Here is a 21,627-nt window from a genome sequence, read left to right on the forward strand (position 1 = left end):
TTTCCTACAACTGAAGTGCTTTCCCACCATGAGTAGGACATCCTTGCCAAGGGCTCTGCACAAGGCTCATGTGCTGTGAGCTGGGCTGCACGTGTGTGGTCACATGAGTGAGCCTGTGGGAATCCTGCAAATGGCCTCGGTGATCGTATTCCCTTTCCCAGCAGAGCCAAAGCCTGATGCCATGTGGACCATCACTTTCCACAGAGCATACACGTCATTTCATCCCATTTTCATCCCATAGATATTTACTGGGGCCATTTCTCTGTTCATCCTACAGGCTTGATCAAATTCTGTTATTCACAAGAGCTGAGCCAATGCTGCAGGTTCTCCCACCCCGCAGCAGCTGTGAGGCAAAACCTTCATTTAAACCTCACGGAGAGATATTTGTGGTTACATGTCAGATGTCATGTTTGAGAAGGGTTACAGTGCGAGCACAAGCAATAACTGTAACTCAGCTGGTGTGCTGGAACTTGGTTGTCTGCTCATACCCCAGGAAGAAACCTGAATTTGGTGTCCTGGTGGTCGAATGGTATTAAATATACATGGACGGCTAAAATAGCCTAGATTTGAAAGTTAATTAAGATTAATATAATTAAGGCTAAAGTTATGAATGTGAGTATTGTCAACAGCATTTGATACAGTTTAACAGATTTCCCTTTAATTCAGACCTTTAGTTAACGGTGACGAAATTTCTTGTTTGACAAGTGCTGAGCTGGTGAACTACCCGTGGTTTCAGGGCAGCTCCCAGTGGGTTAATGCATGGCTGCTGCTCAGCCACTGAAAACTGGAAGCAAGGTGAGAGAACAGGGCAGTTAACCAAAATAAAGAAATCCCAGTCTATGAGACTGTGTTTTGTCAATATAATCCCTCGTGCTTTGGCTGAGCTTTATGGCAGTGGCTCCTTTCACAGCTCATCCCCAGGGCATGTCAGTCTCCCACTAGTAAGTCAGCTGGTGCACTGATAAATTGGATGGCAATGTGAGTGCAGCAGATTATTGCACAGTTTACTCCCAGCAGTCAATGTGGTGCTGTGCTTTCATCACTCTGGAGTTGCCAAAAGGAAGAGAGGAGGACAGAGGTGCTGCCTGGCGGTCAGGGCTCTCTCAATACACCACCCACCATCCTCCCTGTTCCCAGCCTCGGGAGGAGCTGAGAAGACCCTGCCCAAGCCTGTCCCTCATCAAAGGGTAGCATGTCTCCCTAGCAGAAAAGCAACTGCTGAGGAGGTTGCAGCAGCCAAGGCACAGCTCAGGGACCTGAGCTAGCCCATGGTCATGTTGAGGGATGTGACTGCCTCAGTCCCTCCATCTCCTCTGGCACCAAAGTGAGGGCAGTATCTCCCATACCTATGGCAGGTGAACCTTGATGTTTTCCATCGCCTCTGGGCAAAAGCTTTTCTTGCTTTTGGAGGACAGCATAGATGCACCTCAGCCTCTAGATTTTGTGGGGAAGGACATTGTTCAGCCTGGAGGTTCTAGGCTTTGTACATTGTTCAGCCTGGCCCAGTGTTGATCTGGCAGCCTGTCCTCTGTTTGAGTGAGCAGCTCAGAGATTTTCTGTGCTAAGTGAATGCTCCCCCAGCTTGGTAGGGGCTGTTAATCCCTCTGCTTGGTAAGGCTTCTTCACTCATGTTTTCTTCTGAATCAGAGTTCAGTGGTACAAACCACACTGTCACTGTTACTGAAACTCAGGCAAGCTGGAGAATCCATACTACATACACAGGTAAGGTTCTAAAATGAGCTCTTTCTATGATCTATGTAAAGAGAAGTCCCTAGGAATTCGTTTCCAGTCTTTCTCTCAAATCACTATGGCATGTGAATGACTGCTGACTAAAAGAGAAGTGATGAGAAGGGACAGGGATCTCCTGGAGGCCTGGAGCAAGCACAGTATGTTTTCATTTTGTGGAGTGTAACTTCTTGTCTTCTTGTGCTGTGACTGTGTAGGAAACAAGGAGTGAATTTTCCACCTTGACTTCCAGATTGTATGGGTGAAGCCTTCCTGGATGAGGGAAAGCTGAACAAATGCAACTACTTTGAATCAAAGCTACCTTTTCATTGTACACTGATGCAAACATGAAACAAGTTGTACAGCTTTGGCATGATCCTCTGCCTGCTATTTTTTTCAGTATTTATTTTGCTTGGTTCAGATGGATTTAAGGGAATATAATTTATTCATCACCCATTTGGCATCTTTATCTGAGCCTAATAGTCATCTGTGGTTTGAGTAAAATTACTATTTCAGACTTTAAATTATGTATGCATGTTATGTGTGAAGCCAACAGTGCTGGCATGTGAGGCTCAAAGACCTGTGTGGAAACCTGATTCTCACACATTTTTTGGTGTCTGCTAGAAGATGATGGGGAACTTTTGCTGGCCTGCCAGAGAGCCATACCTGGCTGCAGCAGACCGTGTCCTGTAGGATGTGGATGGGGAGGCTGGTGGAGCTGCCTCCATGCTGGGAACTCAAAAACCTCCTCCTTGAACACCAGCTGTGAGCCCCTAGCTTTCCCCTTCAGGAACAGTGGGCTGCACTGCTCCTCTCCCACCCCATTTTCCCCTTTGTTGTGGATTTCTCCCTGCTGAGCATTTTCTTGACTATGCTTTCTGGATTTTATTCTTCCCTCTCCCTTTCTTCACTTCTCCCCTGGTGAGCATGGTGCTGTTCCCTCTCAGTTGCCATAGAGATGACAACCTTATCTCTACCTCTGCTTTTCTCTCATTCTTCAGAAGGTGCTTCTGCCCCTCTGGCTGAGCCAGCTGCCTCATCCCAAGTGTGCCAACCTTCCCTGCTCCCTGCCACGTGAGCAGGCTGTCCTGCAGACTGACGAGCTGCATAGCCCTGTCCTGGGATGGATGGCTGAGCCATTATGTTGGACTTCAGGCTCTTCAGTAAGTCACACTGAGCAGTGCACAGTTGTGCAGGACACAAGCAGTCCTATGGCATGATCAGACCCAAAGGTCCCACTGGCTCTTCCCAGCTCTCGCCCCTAAATCTTAGTCCACCTTCTAACTTCAAGCTGTTGGGGACCCTGGTCTCCTCGGGTGCAATGGCCAGAGCAGTGAGAGTGCCAGTGCTTATGAACCCCTGCTCGCCTGGGTGGGGTGGGCAGGAGAGAGGCAAAGGGATAAGGGACTTCACCAGGGTTAGTTCTTTCATTTCCCTCCTTCTGTGCCCTGGCCATGACTTCAGATTGCTGCGGTCTGTAGCTGACTCAGTAGCAGTACTGAGAGATTCAGTGCTGATGACTGGCTGGGAGATGAGAGATAACTGGTTTTTCTCGCAATCTAATCTCACACCCCAGGGAGAAGAGATCATGTGGAAACTAAGCAAAGTGCTGAGAGTTACTGTCCTCTGCTGACCTCATGAATATGATTATCTGAAAGGATGACTTTTACTTGGCAGTCTGTGCATCTGTTCCAGAACTATTAGCTTGTACGTTGGTTCAAAATGATCAATATGCCTTCAAGAAGCTTATCCTGCATCCTTCTGACAAATTATTAATAGAAGTAATTTGAGCAGTTAAACTCTTCAGGAAACTTAGACTTTACACTGATCAAAAGCTTGGCTGCTGGAAATGCAGTATGCAAGATACTGATTTTGCTTTACACTTTTCCAAGAAGAATTTCCGACAGAAGAGAAGCTTCGCTCTTTTGAAGTGCAGTAGAAATAGCAACATGACCACGCTGAACTCAGAGCCTAGATTTGATCAGATGCAGACAGAGGTATTGAAGAGCCTGTATTTTCCTCCTGTGATCACATTTAGAGGAAATGTTGTGTCTTTATATGGCAAAAATGAGGAGAACTTTGAAAAGTTCAGAAAAGGGAGTGTATTTGAGCAGTTTCTCAAGCACTGCAGAATAAAATCTGTCCTGCTTCCAACTAGATTGGAATAAAGGAGGGAGATTATGAACTAAGTGGTGTTCCTAAGGTGCAGTACCAGTTAATCATTGGATGTTATAGAAAATATTATCTTTGTCACCTTCTGTAGAGCACAAGGGATTTGACTAGAGGTGGAATCGCAGAGAGATGACTCTTCCCTGCAGAGACTCAGACAGAAGAGACGCTTTGACGGGGTAAATTAGATGCAGGACAAAGACCTTCTGATCCCAGCTGGTTTCACTGGGCTTATTTTAATGGGAAAACTCTGAGCTGCAGGCCAACTATGCTGATGACTCAGAGTTGTGTATTGCGATAAGGGAGTTATAGGGGTTTTATTTTCAGTACTTCTGAGACTTCCTGTTCCCTACTGACACCACTACTAAAATGTTAGAAGATCTGAAGGGATGGAAAACAGCCCACTTTTAGTGTTTGCTTTCCTGTCAAGCAGCCACTAGCAGGGTAATTTTATCAGTCAGTCAGAACCCTAAGAAAATTTTGCTGCAACTTTGTAAAATCTGCCTGTGTCCTTCAAAAGAGGAAGCACTGCCTGCAGAAAAGGCACTGACTCGGCCCTCTGAAGCCTAAAGCTGAGTTTGAGATATCCCATTTTGTTTTGGAAAAATGCCTGTTCCTTGTCCACCTCTTTAAAAAGTACGACCTTCTTACTGAGACTGGGCTGTTCCTGTTGCAAGCCATTCCTGACAGTGACAATCTGTATGTTCAAGATCCTGCCACCACTGCATCCTGATCTGGTCTGCAGACTTTTTACTCCAGCTATAGGATAGCTATAAAAATTGAAATGCAGGATGTGGAGAGTACAAAACTAGTTCATATAAAAGGAGCTTCTGTCATCAAATTACTCTCCATTGGATTGTGGGTCAAGGCTATTCAACTGTTTGTCAAGTGACACTACCTCTGGATTTCAGGCTTTTACTGCTTTTGGAGATTGCTGCTTGTCCTGTGGCTGATGGATGAGTGTTTTAGGCCTCAAAACTGTCCCAGCAGCACTTCTGAGCTATGGGGTTGTAACTGTGAAATAGTAAAAAAAAAAAAAAAAGTCACTACTTTCTTCCCATGCTGACTAGAGAAAATAGATCCAGCAGATAACAGCTTTGAGATAGCCCAGATGTGGATGTGTTTTCCCAGAACTGGAACCTCACGCGTGTTTATGATCACAGCAGCTGTACATGTGCACGTACTCCAGCCCAGCCAACCTGGTATCCAGCAGGAGCAGCCATTGACTGGAGCAGCCTGTCTGGCACCAGTGTCCTGGTGGCTGCAGCAGCACCAGAGTGGGAAGTGACTGGTTTAGTATTGTTACAGCTCTGCTGAACAATGTTGCTGGAGCTGAAATAAAACTGAAGAGGCTGAAGCCAGCAGTTGTGCTGGCTGGGTGAAGGATGTTCCAGCTGTACCATCACTGTGTAATTTCCAGAAGTATATCTGCATTTCTTCTCCCAGAGTATTCTGAAAAAAAGCTGCAGGGCCAGCAGCAGGGGACACAGGTGGCCAGTGACTCCAATACAGCCCCAGTCCTAAGGGGAAAGGTAATCTAAACATGTAAAACTGTCTGTGTGCATCTGTGTCTGGAGCAGACACAGAATTTTTCACTTCTTTCTCATGCCACTGAGCCAGAGGGACTGCTTGCTCACCTGGCTAAGCATGAGCACTAGGCAAGCCTCGGGGGCAGCCTAAGCACCAGCTTATTGAGGGCTTATTTTGGGAAACTCGTAGTGACCTCACCTTTGCAGGTTGCCCAGTTATTCCTGCCTGGGGTGCCTTCCTCGCCCGCACTGTGTGGTGCTTATGGACACGGCCCAGCACAGCTGTCTGTGACACCATTACCCTGGCTGGATTAGCATGTGCAGTGTCTGCTTCTTACAGAGACAGATCAGAAAGGAAACAAGATGAATATGTCCCATATTAACACATATAAGGGAAGAAGATAGTGACTTCAGTGGAAATCATCTAAGTGAAGCCAAAGGTGCTTATAAATTTCCACTTCTTCTTGCCAAGATATTGTTGGAAAAAAAATAATGAATTTACATTTTGAGGATAAACTGAACTTTGCTTTAGGATTGGAGAAGCCAGGGCAGGGGGTTGTGTGTGTTTGTTTGTTTCTTCTTGCACTGATTTCCTGACTATTTCTGCTTGAAACCTTTACTGGACAATGACTGAATCCTTTTGTCTTGCCTGCCAGAAAGCAGATTATCACAAGCAAAATATTTCATGTATCACATTTTGCAGACAAGCCAGGAAAGAATTTGGATTCTTCACTTACCCTGAACTTGCTGCCAGATCTCATGGGCTGCTGTATTCAAGCAATGTGGCAAAAGCCTGCTCTGCAGTAACTCCACAGGAGCCTCAGTGAACCATCTATGTTAAAGTTTGGGCCATACTTTGAGCAAAAAGCTGAGTTATGCTGCCTTTGCACACCAAGGTTTTGGTGGTTCTGTTTTGTGAAGGGTCCCACAAAGTTCAGAGGGATTATCTGGTGAGTAGAAGGGTTTCTGTGATCAGGTGTGTAAAGCTCAGCACTGATGTTAAATGTGCCCTCTGTACCCTATATTTTATGCCCCAAGAAACAGTGTATTCAAATGCTGATTGCAACAATAATCCATCTCCTGCAAAAACAAACAAACAAACAAACAAAAACCCCCAACAAAACCCCCAAAAAACTGGGCAAGAAGTTGGATCAAAGTCATCTTTTGGACCTGATTACTTACAATTTTCTCTCTTTTGAGACCACTGGGTCAGAAATGAGATCTTCCTGGGCATTCTGTCTACCCAGCAGCTGGATGTCCATCACATGAGCAAAGATTTTGGTGCTGTTTCAGCAACTCTGCTCCGTGCTTGTTTCCCAGGAGAGGTCCAAGGCAAGGTGTTGGTGACCTTGAGGTGTGACTGGACCATACACAAGGCATCACTCCTCATTTGCAAAAGGTAAGTTGCACTGACTCCCTATTCAGTGCTGAGGAGTTTTGAGGCCTCTGGAATTTCAGTATGAGGTTGGTTCTTCAGAGGCAACATCTTTTCTTAGCTCTGTGTCAAAGCTTTGTGCAAATTCTCCAGGTAAAATTTCATGAGGAAGTCTAACCACAAATCAGCAGAGGTGGTAAAAGGGAGTGGGTAGGAAAGAAACTTACTCATCTCCAGTTTATTTTATATGTTGTGGAATAAGGGGGCTTTTAGTGCGCCAACCAAGTATTCTCAGAAGAATAGAACTATCTGCATGTTTTATCTTCAGTAACACTGGGGGTTTCTCAACTTTCTATAGGGAATTAAGCTGCTATTTCCTTAGGTGGATCTGCTCCGGTGTGTGCCTGTGGCCCCAATTCTTGGTAGAGGGGGGAGGAGTTATGTAACTGGCATGAGGAGATCAAAATTCCTGCAATGCTGGGCTCACTCAGTAAAAATGGTATCAGGGGAAAAAACATGCCAAAGTAGGCTTAAATAAATAGAGCAGAGGCAATGGACCTGGCTGACATATGGAAGGGTTACGGGGAAGAGGACAGTAGTTTTATTTGCGATTTAAGAATTTAAAGGAGCAATGATCAGATGAGGGGTATACCCAGTTTTCATCTGTATATTACAAACAGCTGATTATTTTCATTTAAAAGTTTTTCTTTTACTTCTGTTTTTTCTATCCAGTCTTAGCTGGCTGGTGTGAAGTCTGGCAGTCTGCGCAGGATCAGATCCCGTTCCCATTGAAACCCAATGTAAAGGCTTCCACAGGCTTGTCAGCTTTCCAGGGTCTAGTGAACTTTGCAAATTTTTATCAAGCAGATATGGGTTATACAGCAACTGCTCCTAAATCACTGAAGTTATTTCTTGGAAAAGATAAAAATTTGTTAAGAAAAGAAACCCTTTTAAGATTTTGTAGCAGATAGCACTCCAATGCCCACTAGCTTCCTAAATGCCAAGCATGAAGGGAAGAATAGCATGGCATTTGATTTCCTGAGTGCTAAGAAACTAGCTAGGAACAACAAATATTGTCCTTGTTTGATTTGAAATGGAGCCATGCACATGCTGGCGCTCCTGTGTAGCCTTTACTGTTCTGCAGTGTTTTCCCACATGCCTTTGTACAGGCAATGTGTGTGTGTGTGTGTGTGTGTGTGTGTGTGTGCCTCTGTGTGTGTATAACTACAGATATTTGGAGCTTCCCATAGTGGCTCACACTGCTCACCTTTCCCTCACTCCTGATGTGATTATAGATGGGTTCTAATTCCTTTCTAAAAGGAGCTCCTTTCTAAAACCTGCTGGGTTTTACCAGGCTTTTAAAAAAATATTGTTATGTCTGGAAAAAAAAGAGGAAAACTATAGCCTCATCTTATATTAGTGTTCACATGTTTTTCCTTATTCTTTCTGGCTTTCTCAGAACCTGGTGTAACAGAGGTACATTTTCATTGCTTGGGTCCCCCTCTCTTCCTCAAACCTAATAAAGGCTAGCTATGAAGCAGCCATGTAGTGCTTTGACAATGCTAGGGCACACACAGGAGGATGTCTGATGGGCAAATGTAGTTGATAGGAAACCAGACTAACTTGAAGGAATTCCAAGTTAAACAGAAACCCTTCAACAAATTTCCATTGGGCTCTGACAAGGTTAAAGCAGGATGTGTGAAGGGCAAAATAATGTCTCAGCAACTCAGTAGGAGCAGAAGGTCTATAAACCCTGGAGAATCATTGGCATTTCTTGCTCTTTGCCTCCCTTTTCTGGTCTGAAAATTGTCAAGGCCCCAGTCTGTTCAGAACCTTATCACTGCAAAAGGCACTCTTTCCTGGCAGTCTTAGCTGGCTTTGGAACAGAAAGATCCACTGGAAATGCCCCTGGTTCCCCTCAGTGGTGATACTGTTATTACACACTGACCCCAATATCTTAATGTCCCCTGCAAAAATGAGGAAATGTCATGTGCACCTTTGGTAAATGTTAAAGTGTTCAGAGAGATTGAAAGATATACCAAAGGGTGGGAGGAGATGGGAAAGATAATGTTGCTCACTGAGCTCTTCAGGGTCCTGCCACTGCTTGGAAATGAAAAGCAGGGCCGGAAACGATGGCTTAGCTATAGCCACACTGCAGCTGGGAACTGCTCATTGCAAACAGCCTGTGCCAATACTGGGTAGTAAAAAAACTCTTCAATACCTACCCTTCAAGCACTCATGATTTTACTTCCCTCCTCCCTGCATGCTCTTGCAGTCTGCTGCTAGGAGGCCTTGTGCATCCTGCTTTGTGTGTGACTTCCAATCTAATAAACACTAAACATCTAATTTTAGAGAAGAAATAACCCCAGATGCTTTTCTGACTTGTCCTGTAATACATTTTCCTTAAACAGCAGCTTGGTTTTTAATCTTCCAAAATGATGTAGCACTTGGAAAGCAACCATGTTTGGGCCTCCCTTACCTGCTGTTTCACATTTCTGTGATGAGAGTTATCAGTAAAATTGCATGACAAGGTCTTTAATCACAATCTGAAGGTTAATACCAAGAGTTCATGCTTGGCATTTCTCTCAAATCGTAGCAGGAATACTTGGTTCCTGTGCATGTCACAGTTGCTGTGCTATGCCAGCTATTGCCTGGTTATTATTTGCATCATAATAAAGAATCACTTGATTGGAGATAAAGCTGAGCTATGATATGGCAGGGTACCACTGTGGAGTTTCACAGGGGAACCCTTGAGAGAAAGCCCTGTTCAATGATGTAAATGCTCTCAAAATTTACTTTAGGAGACATTCTTGTTTTCTTATTATCAGCCTGAGAGGAGAGACCTTATAAAGAATTTGCACAGGAGCTCAGACTCCGAGGCCAATAAACATTTGCACACTCCCAAGTAAAAAGCAAACTGGTGTTTGGCTGAGGGGTTGTGTGTGGCAGGGGCAGAGCTGTGTGGTGTGCTGGGCTGCAGGTGAGAGAGCAGGACCACTTGGCCCTGCAAGGCTTTCAGTTCAGCTGGGCAAGTGAGCCCTGTTGTCAAGTGGGTGCTGCCAGGCAGAGCTACCTGTGCTGTGTGGTGGGCAACTTGGGGAGTCACCTGTGGGCCAAGCTGTTTTATTATGATACTAAAACTTGAGTCTGTGACTAGCTGAACACATTCAACTCCTGGTAGTAAATGTAAGTGTAAACACCCTGTACAACTGGCCAGTGATTCCCTTATGTCTTTCCTGGACATTTCTTACCAGAAGAGCCTATTCACTTTACCTTCCTCAAGGAAACTTGATCCTGAGCATCTTGAATCTGCTCATCTGAAATTGTGATGTTCAAGATCAGTTGTCTCCAGATAGGTCTGTATATGCCACTTCTGTAAGTATTTTTGTGCATATTTTAAAATCACATAGGAGGAAGAACAGCTTTTTCTCCTTACACCCAGTGCCCAACAGCAGATTGAGAAACTAACAGACATACACACACTGGAAGTCCAGTGCTTCATCTCTGTCTCCGTAATATTGGTAGTGCAAGTTTTTCTTTGAAACAGAACAAAGTTTAATTTACTTCTGTACTTTAGCTCTGCCTACCTCATTGTAGATTGGCACAGGTCCCTCCTGGGCCTAACCTCTGTTTGATTATAAGTTTGGCTGCCAAACATGGTGGAAGGGCAGGGAAGAAGGCTATAGCTCAGATAAGCCAGACAATAATTAGACAAGCAGTGTTGCTGACCAGTGTTACTCATTATACCTGCTATTACTTCTTGGTTACACCTGCGGGATGGGATGGATATGTCTGGACTAGCTCTGAGAAGAACAGCTTGAGCATTAGAAGCTGTAATGGGCTGATCACGCCAAGTGACTGCCCTTTTTGGACACTTTCATTGGGAGCTTGTCTGCCCCCTTCTCCATAGCATTGCCCTGTCTCTGTAGGCACATGTTTCTTTCTGCTTGAAAAAGCAGAATGGTGTTTAGTTCTGCTTATGCCTCATAAAACAAAAAGAGATCCTGGACCCAAGGATGCTACTGTGATAGCCATAAATGTTCTTACTGGAGGCCACATTAAACCAAAGGTTTTCCCTGTGTTTGTTGAGGTGTGACTGTCTGGCTTTGCTTCTAGGTTCTATATGAGCCCAAGTCCTAACCTGCTACCATGTTGTTTGAAAACAGCCACCACAGACTCTTCTGTGGATGCCAAGAAATGTTATTTTGCAGATGCCATTTCACTGTCTTGAAATGCAAAGTCATGATGGGAAGGTATGAAGCAAGAGTTGTTTTGTTACTGTGCATGCTTCTGGTACTGAATGCCAGGGGTTGCCTCATGTAACTGTGGGTTAAAGGGAGTTCATCCACATCAGAACTTGGTGAACCTTGCTGGTAGTTTTCTCTTTTGTTTCCTCTGAGTAGCAGCATGCAATGGTGGCAGAACACAAAGAGTTAAATCTACGAAGTTTTAACTCCTTTGTGTAGCAGTTTTTACTGCCCATCATAGAGTCACCAGCAAGCAGAATATACCACTTTCATGTTCTGTGAGGGGAAAATATTTCAGCAGCTGGGAAAAGCACACTCAGTTGGTATTTGCTATGCAATATGCAATAGTGATAACCAATGCAATAGTGATAACGTGGAGTTCCAATCAATCGAAATGTGTTCACGAATTGCTTTTTTGATGGTTACACACATGCAACATCCGCTGGATGCCAGGAGCTGCTGAACATCTGACTTTACCTATGCCCAAGGTAACAAAACTTGCTGTAACATCTATCTCCCAACAAATATGGCAAACAGAATTTGAAGGTTGTTGGGTCGTGGACTATTTCTGCTGTTCATTCTTATCAGACAGAAATATGAGGCTGAGATCCAACATGGCTGATGCTTTCATCCTTTGGATACCAAAGTTAATATTCCAATTTTTGGGGGGGAGGGGGAAAGAGATACCATTTTATATCTGTGTGGGTGTAATTGGTGCTTTTTTTGTCTCCTACCTGAACTCAGACCCCTAAGGATTACATTTTTGTTGTTGACTCCTTTTTCTCAGCTGAACTTAAACAGCATCAGTGCTGAGCCCTTATGGCTTGATCCAAAATCAGCACAAAGGGATAAGATATTTTTAGAAAACTTCTTTTTAACTTTAATGTCTGTGGTGTCTTTTCACAGAGAATTTGCAATGATTTAGTAGCATTCTTATAACTAGCATGATCTAACTAGCTTTGTAGAGAGATGTAATAAAAAGAAAAGGCAAAATTGCATAGTCTTGGGAACAAGAAAACAGAGGCTCTAAAGTACACCAGAAGGCTGAGAAAAGTCTGTTTCTTCCCCATTATGTCAGCTGGTTTAATAAGAAGCATAATTTCTCTAAAACATCTGCCTTGGATATAATCCCTGCAACTTAACAGGAGAAGACACATGTTACAGTAGGATGTCTTGGAACATCCTTTTTGGATTTCTTTCCAGAACTATAATTTCCCATTTCTTTGTTTATATGAGTATCCCTGGGAAGGAAGAAGCCTGACCTTCATTTACAAATGAATAATTGATTAAGTATCTGAGCAATAATATAAAAAAAGCCCAAACCAAACAAAAGAAAAAAAGAAAGAAAAAGGCACAGTGCATATTTTGATGACTAGTTCAACAGCAAATCCAGAGTCTCTCTTGCCAGGTATGCATCATTCTAATCTCACTCTGTTGTCCCCCAAAGGATCAGTTGGGTTTGTAAATGCACACAAATATTGGAGAGTGGAAGACTCTCTTACAGATCCAACCCCTCTAACTTTTGTTCTCAGTACGTGTCAGCCAGGATCAGCAGAGTATGACAAACCCTTTCAATGCCTTCATTTTTCTCTTCCATTTCAGGGTTGTCTTTTGAAACCTTTTTTGGTTTTGCTGTAACGTGATGTTAATTCTATTATAAGTCAAAATGTTGACAGGCGTATGCTTCCTCTGTAGGTTTAGAGCTTGTGGGTGAATAGCATGTCTCTGTGCCACATTTAGCTTTGTGCTTTGCTGGAACAGACTGTTCCAATACATCAGTTTTTTTCTCCTAGACCTCACCTTTCTGCCCATATGAAATGCAAGCTGCTTGCTGTTTCATATCTTGCTCCTTTATAATGAGCTATTTTTTTCCTACACTGTCTTCTTCCTACCGTCACACCTTTTCTACACCTTCAAGCAGGAAATGGATCTCTTCAAGCCAAGTGCTATGTCTGATTGCTGCTGCGTATTTAGGTTAACTATGGTGCTCTGGTTGCCTGGGGTCCCTGGAGAAGACCATGGATACCAAGGAGATGACCATATTTCCCAGGGAACTGAGAGGCATTGAATTTACATCCTACGTTTTGATGCCAGACTCTGGAAGGAAATTCTAGACATTTCTCGATGTCTCTGTTTTCTTGTAAGCAAGAGCTGCAGTTGCCATGGATATGTTTTGAGATCTTAAATGGAAGCAAAAGAGGATGAGAAGGCGTGTGCCGTGGTGCAGCCTGTGCATTTAGCCAACAGTCATTTCAGATGTAGACAGTTAGACCCCAACTCGGAAATCTGAGGTCCAGACTTATCTACTGAAGGGGCAGAAAGAACCTGGACAAACAGCAAAGAAGGATTGGTTGAATATGATCTGTGAGTGCCTACCAGTAGTGAATGCAGCTCAAGAATCAGGAGTCAGTGGACCTGCTGCTCATGCAGCATCACTTCCTATAACTGGGAGCAGACCCCAGTCCTGGAATACCTTGCATCACACCCACTGTGTGCTGCTACTGGAACAGAGAGCACAGTCAAATGAAACGAAACAGCACAACTGAATTTCCTCTCCCTATTTATAATTCTGTTCAAGGGAACACAATGTTTTTCCTGGAAAAGAACCATCTTAAAACTCTTGGGTGGAATAAGAAAAGTGCATGTGCATTTTCCAAACCATCTCCAGATTCAAGTGTTAATGTGGGAATAGATTTGGACTGAAAATACCCATTAATTTAATTTTTGGCAGGCAAAAGGCAGCTACCTGAGAGGCAACATAGGTAGTTAGGGCTCTTGAAGAAGTGCCTGCAGACTTGATCTGTGATTTGTGCAGGTGGCTGGACCATCAGAGGTGTACATATTGCTACATTTTTCCCAGTAGCACTAGACTTTTTGGTGCTTAGTTCTCTTTTGTAACCATGTTTATAGTTGATGTTCTTAGAATAAAAAATGTTTTTTGAAGAGCTAGACCTGCACATCTTTAGATGTATTTTCAGGCATTGAAGAAGGGCATGGATAAATAGCCATGATTTTCTTAACAGGTGTATTGATGTGCTAGGAGTTTAAGAGTTTTCCTGTTTTCTCCACAAAATGCATTCACATTGCTTTGTTTATTATTTTGTCCAAGTACCTGCCTTGCTTATTCTCTTTGTACTCTGAGTTGGGAACACATCTCTGCAGGGAACACAAATTTATAGAGTGGAATTTATTGATATAGATGTTTCATGATAGGTTCACATTCGTGTTTTTAAAAATGAGAGATTAAGGCTTTGGGTTTTTTATCTTCCAAAGCACTAAATGAAGCACTTACATTTCACATTTTATTCTTCTATGAAAAGCAAAATCTCCATAGGATTTGCAATAGTCTTATTTCTTTTCTTTCAATGCTGTTTGATGCCCTGTGAGAAATTTTGCCTTTGCTAAAAACAGCAGTGGACTCTCATCTTCAGTGACAGTGGGGTTTATCCCTGCTGTGTTGGGATATTTAGATGTTAGCTTGATAAACAGGTTGTGTAATTCTGAATTGCCTAAGCTCTTGTTCCCACATAAGGCTTCAGGTTTATATAGTTATCCTATTTATAAGTTTTTTTCTAGAGAAGAACAACTTCATGCCATGATGGTGGTGCATTTTCCATCTCTGGACTCCTGTGGATGAGCAGTGAGGCCTGACAGAAACATTCCATGGCAGCTAGTGGGCTCTGTTTAATAGACTGGATCTAGTTTCCTAGGACAGCCTTTGAAGCTGGGGACATGGTCTGGAAAGCCTACCCTCAGTGCCTTGCTGAGATCTGTTTTTTCAGTGAGTGGGTACCATTTCACCTCTGAGATGCCCCAAATGCCAGTGATGACTCCTTACTTTGGAGGGTGTTGGCGGTGAGCCCAGGCCTCTGGTTTCAGATAAGCCTGACAGATTTCTCTGATTTAATTTGGAATGGTGCCTCCTTTGGCACAAATCATTACAGAAGATAATTTTCTGTTGGAGAAACAAGCTGTGCCTGGTACACTCTCCTAAAACTATGCTCATGCTGATCTATCTTCTCCTCTTCCATTACCATGGATATTAGGCAGGCCCTTGAAACTCCTGGGCTCTCACTCACCAACCCATCCTGGAATCTTTTAGGGTTGTTGTGCTTTGGGAAGGATGAAATCACTCAGGGATCCTGTAGACACCATGTGTCCCTGTGTTCTTGTCCCTGCCCCTCTCCCCAGTGTCCCCCCATGACTCCCTCTCTCCCTTCTGTCCCAGTTCTTTGCCTACTACTCCTTCTTGATATGTTCTAGCCATTGCTGCAGCATCACCTGATGCCCCAACCCCACCAAATCTCCGTGCTCCCCTGGGCCATGCAAAGGTGACACTGAGTCTGGGTTCAGCCCACAGCAGGAAGTGCAGCCATGGCTGGGTCAGTGTCTCCAGCATCACCACCACATCCTAAAGGCAAGGAATGCTGAGGACTCCAGCAGCTAAGGTACTGATGAGCCACAGAGACTCCCAGGACCACGTCATTTGGGTATGCCAGGGACCCCATCATCTGGGGCATCCACCTCACCTCTGGGGACTCAACTGTGCAGCTCAGTTTTAACAGTGTGTCTATTTATAAAAAAACTTGATATTGCATAGAAAATTTACAAAGTGACCTTTGTAAATACTTAGTTGAAAAATGTTTCTGTGTGCCACATATAGTATATATTTGACTCACTGCATTCACTAATAAGTTTTGCCAGCAAACGGACAAAGTCTTCTGTGTGAATTAAGGAACTGTCAGATTTCCACCAGATGAATAGTTACGAAACTGAGGATATATGTGCTGCCCTATTTAATATATAATAAAATTCTTTGATGAATCTGTGAGCTAAGATTGAGGCTGCTAATTTAATCACTAACAGCAGAGTCTATGCATGTGGAAAATAATGCTTTTGCACTGAAACTTTCATCGTTGCTAATTTTTCCATGCAGTTATTATTCATACAGGGATCCAAAAAAGACTGTTTACCTGGAGGCAGAAACAAAACTGCGAAAGCTTTAGAGGCAGCTGGGCAGAGAGTTGTGGTTCTGACTTTGCTGACAGAAAAAAAGTGATTTTGTACGGGAGCAGAATCTGTGACGTTTTATTGGAAAAATCAGTCAGCTGGAAAACTCTTGATCAGTCATACCCTAGGTGTTACCTCAACTGGTTCTGCACATCTTATTTCCCAACTCCCAGTACCAGTTTCAGGTGTTGGAAGGAGGACTGTGACTCTGCTGACCAGTCCTGCACCTCCAGCGCACTGATGGCTACTTGAAATGGCTGCTGATTTCTCCAAAACAGATTGTATGGTTTTGTATGAATGATACACTTGCTGCAGGTTGAATAAATTTTGTGTACACTGGTGTCAAGAGACAGAAAGAATAAATAGCCTCTAAGCAGACAGAAGGCTATATTTAGGTCTAGGCTGAGTATGCCCTCTGCCTGCCAAATGCAAAAAATCCAAACCAAAATGCTTTGTTTCCTGCTGGAGGCTTGCATATAATTTTTTCCTCCTTGTGTTTCAAAACTTTCAAACATGGTTACAGCCTAGTGTCAGGCAGCTGCACAGTCCTTTCTCTGTGATAGCCCTGAGAGCATACGATGTGACTTCCACACTGTCAGAGCCATGGAGCACTAATGTGGGCCCTCACTGTCCCTGCCCAGCCTCTCCTGGGGCCTCTCCTTAGCCCAACCCATGGATCCATATTGCACTTGAGTCCCTAGTGCCATAGGAAGCTGATCTCCAGCTCTGCAGACATGGCTATGCCAAGCCTGACCTGATCTGTGTGCTGACATTCTGGCTGGCCTAAGCCCAGTTCCATCCCCAAGGCCCTGCCCAGCCATCCTGGAGCTATGTCTGCTCCTGGTTCCCTGCTCCAGACCTGAACCTGACCCCGCCCATGGGGATACATCCTGTCCTGGTGTTGTCCTATCCCCTTGCCCAGGGAGTTGCCTGATGGCTGGAGCTGCCCCCAGACTTCCCTGGTGCCTGGCTGGGGTGGTAGGACAGGTACCCCAGGGAACACTCACTGTCTCTGGCCTTCACAGGGCCCTGACACGTGGTGTTCAACTTTACAAACACCACCATGGAAAGACCCCTTTCACCATTTCAGCTAAGAAAGGTTAATCCAGAAAGATCTTGGGCTAAAGGGTACAGAAAGGACTTCTATGATTCCCTCTTGGTGATTTTTTCTCAAGAGCACAAGACTGCCCTTTAAAGAGGCAGTGTGTCTCAGAGCAGCATGCCTGTGTCACAGCAGAATATAGAGGTTCCTGAACTAGTTTTAAGTGAACTGCACTGGATATTGCAGAGGAATCCAGCTGTGGGACTTCAGCATGGGCTAAATTTACCCTGCTTCTCTGCACTGTGGTCTTACTCTGGTTTAGAGGTTTGACAAATTGTCAGCAGGTCTGAACACTTCAGGAACAGCCTGGCATTAATCCCAGTTTCAAATAGGAAGTAAAGACTGCCAAAAGACATTGGGAAAAGAAAAAGAGCTGCTTCTCACCAGCACTTAGAGGACTTCAGCCTTTCAAGAGGAGGTTCTGAGCTCCTGATGAGAGCAGACTTTCATAAACTGTGTTCCAGTTTTACAATTGTATAGTCAGGCCAGATCTTTTGTTCCCAGAACTTCTGAAGTTGCTAAAAAAAAATCAGTTATTGAAAGCCTCTTTTTTTCTCCCCTTTTGCCAAGACTGAGTCTTCTTAAGTAATGCTGAGCCTGTGCACTGTGCTCTATCAGGAGTGAAACTGCAGCTTATCATGAAATGGAGAACCACAGTGTACACCTTTGTGGGGAAGACAGTTGGAGAGATAGGAGAGCAATTTCCCCTTCTGTATATTGCCTCCTTCTCTGTGCAGACTATGCATAGATATCAGAGGAAAACTACCAAATCCATAAGCCCAAACTGTTTGGAAACACATTGTATCATGACAGTCAGGTTGCTCAGGTCCCATTTAATGCCCAGCACAAAGTAAAGCTTCATGGCCTGCTGTTTCAAAAAAGGTTAGTTTATTTTAAATCTTTCAGTACATGACTGATTCACTGGGTCATCTGTGTTTTGAATGCAGCAGATTCTGTCATGTGGGTACGTGTGTATATGGTGTATACATGAGTGAGGAAAGCTAGGGGTGACTGACTACTTCCACTTCTCATTTCTATGAACTAGAGATCTGAACACAGAGATATATGTAACCTGAAGCTAAGAATGCAGTAAATACTGGATGGTGAGATTAGAAGTTTTTTATATAACCCAATGGAGAAGTAACAAAGAGTTTTTCTACAACCAAATGCTTATTTCCAGTATCCAGCAGAATGCAAGTCTCCTATCTGAACTGCAAAATCAAAACTGACTATGAATGACCAAGGGAATGAGACAATTTCTTTAGACAGACAGGTAAAACACTCAAGTCTTTGATCTTGGACTGCAGAAAAAATACTGCTCTGATTCAATTGTCACTTAAATGGGTATAAATCAGGAATAGCTCATGTAAATCTTACATCTGTACTGCACCTTCTGGTAAGTCTCATGGGCTCAACAGTGATGTGATCTAATTTCAAATGTCATTGAGTATTTATTCAGAATGAGTTTTACAGGAGTTCTCTGGAGCACTTCTCTGTTTGAAAGGAGAAAGTAGGTTAAAAAAAGGGTAATTTACAAGGGAAAGACAAGGCAGGAACACTCAGCGTGAGGGCCTGGTTTGATACATGACAATGTTTAATCCTTACTGTTCCTAATCCTTCAGGCCAGGCTTGCAACACTGGAAGCTTTTCAGTTCTTACTCTGGGACTTACTGACTACTAAGAGGACAGAGCAGTCCCAGTCTCCTCATTTAGTGTTGGCTTAATAGGAACAACGTAAAGGACAAAATGCAGCATATGTTAAAAGTACGTGCCTGTGGGCTACATATGTCATGCAGCTGGAAGGTTGCTGCCTTACAGAAGTAATAATATGGCCAGGAAACAACCATTATGATCAGGCATAGGGGCAGCCAAGTGAGTAATGCTGCCAGGAGGAATGCCTACAGTGCAGCAGTTGTGAAATACTGATTACAAAGTCCTGAAGTGGCTGCTTGCCCCTGACAAGTCATTTCTGCTGAAGCAGGAGTCTTTCCAGGCTGATAGTTTCTAAATGCACTTTCAGGCTTATGCATTTTGGATGTCTTTAGCTGAAGCTGGTTTGTTCTTCCTATCTATATCTGCAATGCCTCCTATCATAACCTATCATTTCAGCTTATCGTTGCCCTCCTGGGAATCTTTAGTTCCTCAACAGAGTTGACTGGAAACCTCCCCTCATGCATCATTTCCTGAAGAGTTCAATCAGCTTAGCAGGAAAGACTGAAGGCCAAAACCTACAAATAAGATAAGCTTTGTTATGGTAAAGAGAACACTAAATGTATCTGCTGCTTTTCTTCTTTTTGATTTTTTCCCCCTCCTCATGGTATGTGAAAGGTGAGGATGAAATCTGCCTCTGTCAGACACTGGCTGCTGTTAAAAATAGACATGTCTCCAGTAAGATGTTTTGGGGATGGGGTTTGATAAGGGTTTTTTATATTATAGTTAAGGATACATTCATGTCAAATTGCTGGCAATCTGATCAAAGCTATCACTTTGTTCTCCCACTTTTTCTTTTCTTCCTTTCCCAGTTACATGAATACATGGTTGCTCAGAAATTTTATTCCTTATTTTAAATAAGCTCTTGGTACAATAGTCCCAGCGACCCAAAAGTAAAGCAAGTTGTTATGCAAGGGTAAACAATGAACATGGTATGTTCTATTTATTTCATTTAGCCAGTATTAGAACTTTATCCCAAGAATATTTGATTGTTGTGAGAAAAGTCGTATTAATAATATTTACGATAAAACTGAAACCAGAACTTAATAACATTCACGTTCTACAAAATCATGTCTGTTTCAAAACAGCCTTAGGATTTTGACTGCATCTCATCCAACACAACCATATTCATAATTTTCTGTGGGCTCCTGAGAGTTATTTTGTTGCCCTCGAGGGTATTGGTGCTAGTTCTGCCTGTAGTCTGCTCAGTCCTTCACTGCCAGAAGTGTTTGTGAGATGCATTTTGTCATGTATGTGGCCTTGTGAGGTCTCAAAAAAAAAAGTGTTAAATTTACGTGACATTCTTATCTGTTGACAGCTACATTTTCCTAATCAGAAGAAGCAAGTTCAGAGTATGGTTGTTATTGCTGCTCCTGTTATTTTTAAAAATTCCTTGGGGTAATTGTGCCAAATGTCACTATTTGAAGAAGGTGAAGGAGCTGATCAAGTTAAATTCTGAGATTGCTTTGTCATCACAAAAGGGTAAAGAGTGACTGCAAATATTCTTCATGAAAAACAAATGGAGTATCTGAGGTTTTTTCCACTGGTTTTGCTTGAGTGGAGTAAATCCCAATTCACAGTGGTGGGCACGAGAGAAGGGCAAGAATCCTAGGCAAGAATCCAGGGAAAATGTATGCCAACACTTATAAATGAAATAATTGAGGGTTGGTTCCTCCCTGCACACTTAGGGCTGGAAGTCAGTGACAATTAGTGATGAAAGTCACTTTTTCCCCTGGCAGAACTTTGCCTGTGTCTTTACTGACATTTTCCTGTTGGGGTTTGTCAAGTGCCTCTTCTGGAGCACAAATGACACTACAGCAGACAGCTGCTAATACCTTTTACTCTGTACAAGAAAAGCTATCCCCCTTCACCCTTGATGTTTCAGAGTGGAGCTTTTCTAAGCTAAGTGCACAGTTTTAAAGAAGGGTAAATATGTTAGTGTGTATATCATACATACACACACATAGATATATATACGTATTAGGGCATGCTTATAGTTTATTAATGTTCTTGTGGCTGTAAATACTGATGGTATAGGAAAATGTAATGTGGCCTTGTAAAAATAATTTATTAGTACATAGTAAACTACAGGATCCCATTGCAACTCAGTTGTTACTTATAATTAACAAAATTAAGTTTCCCAGACACAAATGGCAACTATTGTGGTTTAACCATATTTTGATTTTTGGTTGTTTAAAAATTTCTGTGACTAATCTCTTCATTATAAGTTCAGGGTTAGCTTGAGTAATGGGGTGTTGAGAGCAACTGAATCTGCTCACTTGTGCTGATGACTCCAGACCCCCTGCACATCTTCAGTGTGTAGCTACTGCTCTGGAGCACAGATACTTACAACTGTCTGGCTTTCATTGGCAGGTATATAGGAAATTAGATGTGGTATTTGATGACTCAGTTTCATTTTGTGGGGTTTACAGTGTTGATCTCAGCAGAGCTTAGACCATGTGATCATACTGAAATGCAGTATTGGACAGAATTGAGAAATATGCTTATTCAGAGATCTAACTGTCAAGTGCTCTAAAAACTTCTCTGTTGGATGTGGATACCACTGCTGGGAGCACAATAAAGAAGAAATATTTGCATTAGGAATTATGCTGTCCTTACTCAGCATCTTTTTGTAACTGCATCAGTAGCCAGAACTTGCCATGCTGCTGTGTGAGCTCATGAATGAATTGGCATTGACATAGTGAGTCTTTTTTCCAGTGTCAAAACATTACATTATGTTTAGAGTTGCCCCTGGCTAAA

Source organism: Manacus vitellinus, unplaced genomic scaffold, assembly GCF_001715985.3.
Source record: "Manacus vitellinus isolate BGI_N305 unplaced genomic scaffold, ASM171598v3 scaffold_20_pilon, whole genome shotgun sequence".
NCBI classification, from domain to species: Eukaryota; Metazoa; Chordata; class Aves; order Passeriformes; family Pipridae; genus Manacus; species Manacus vitellinus.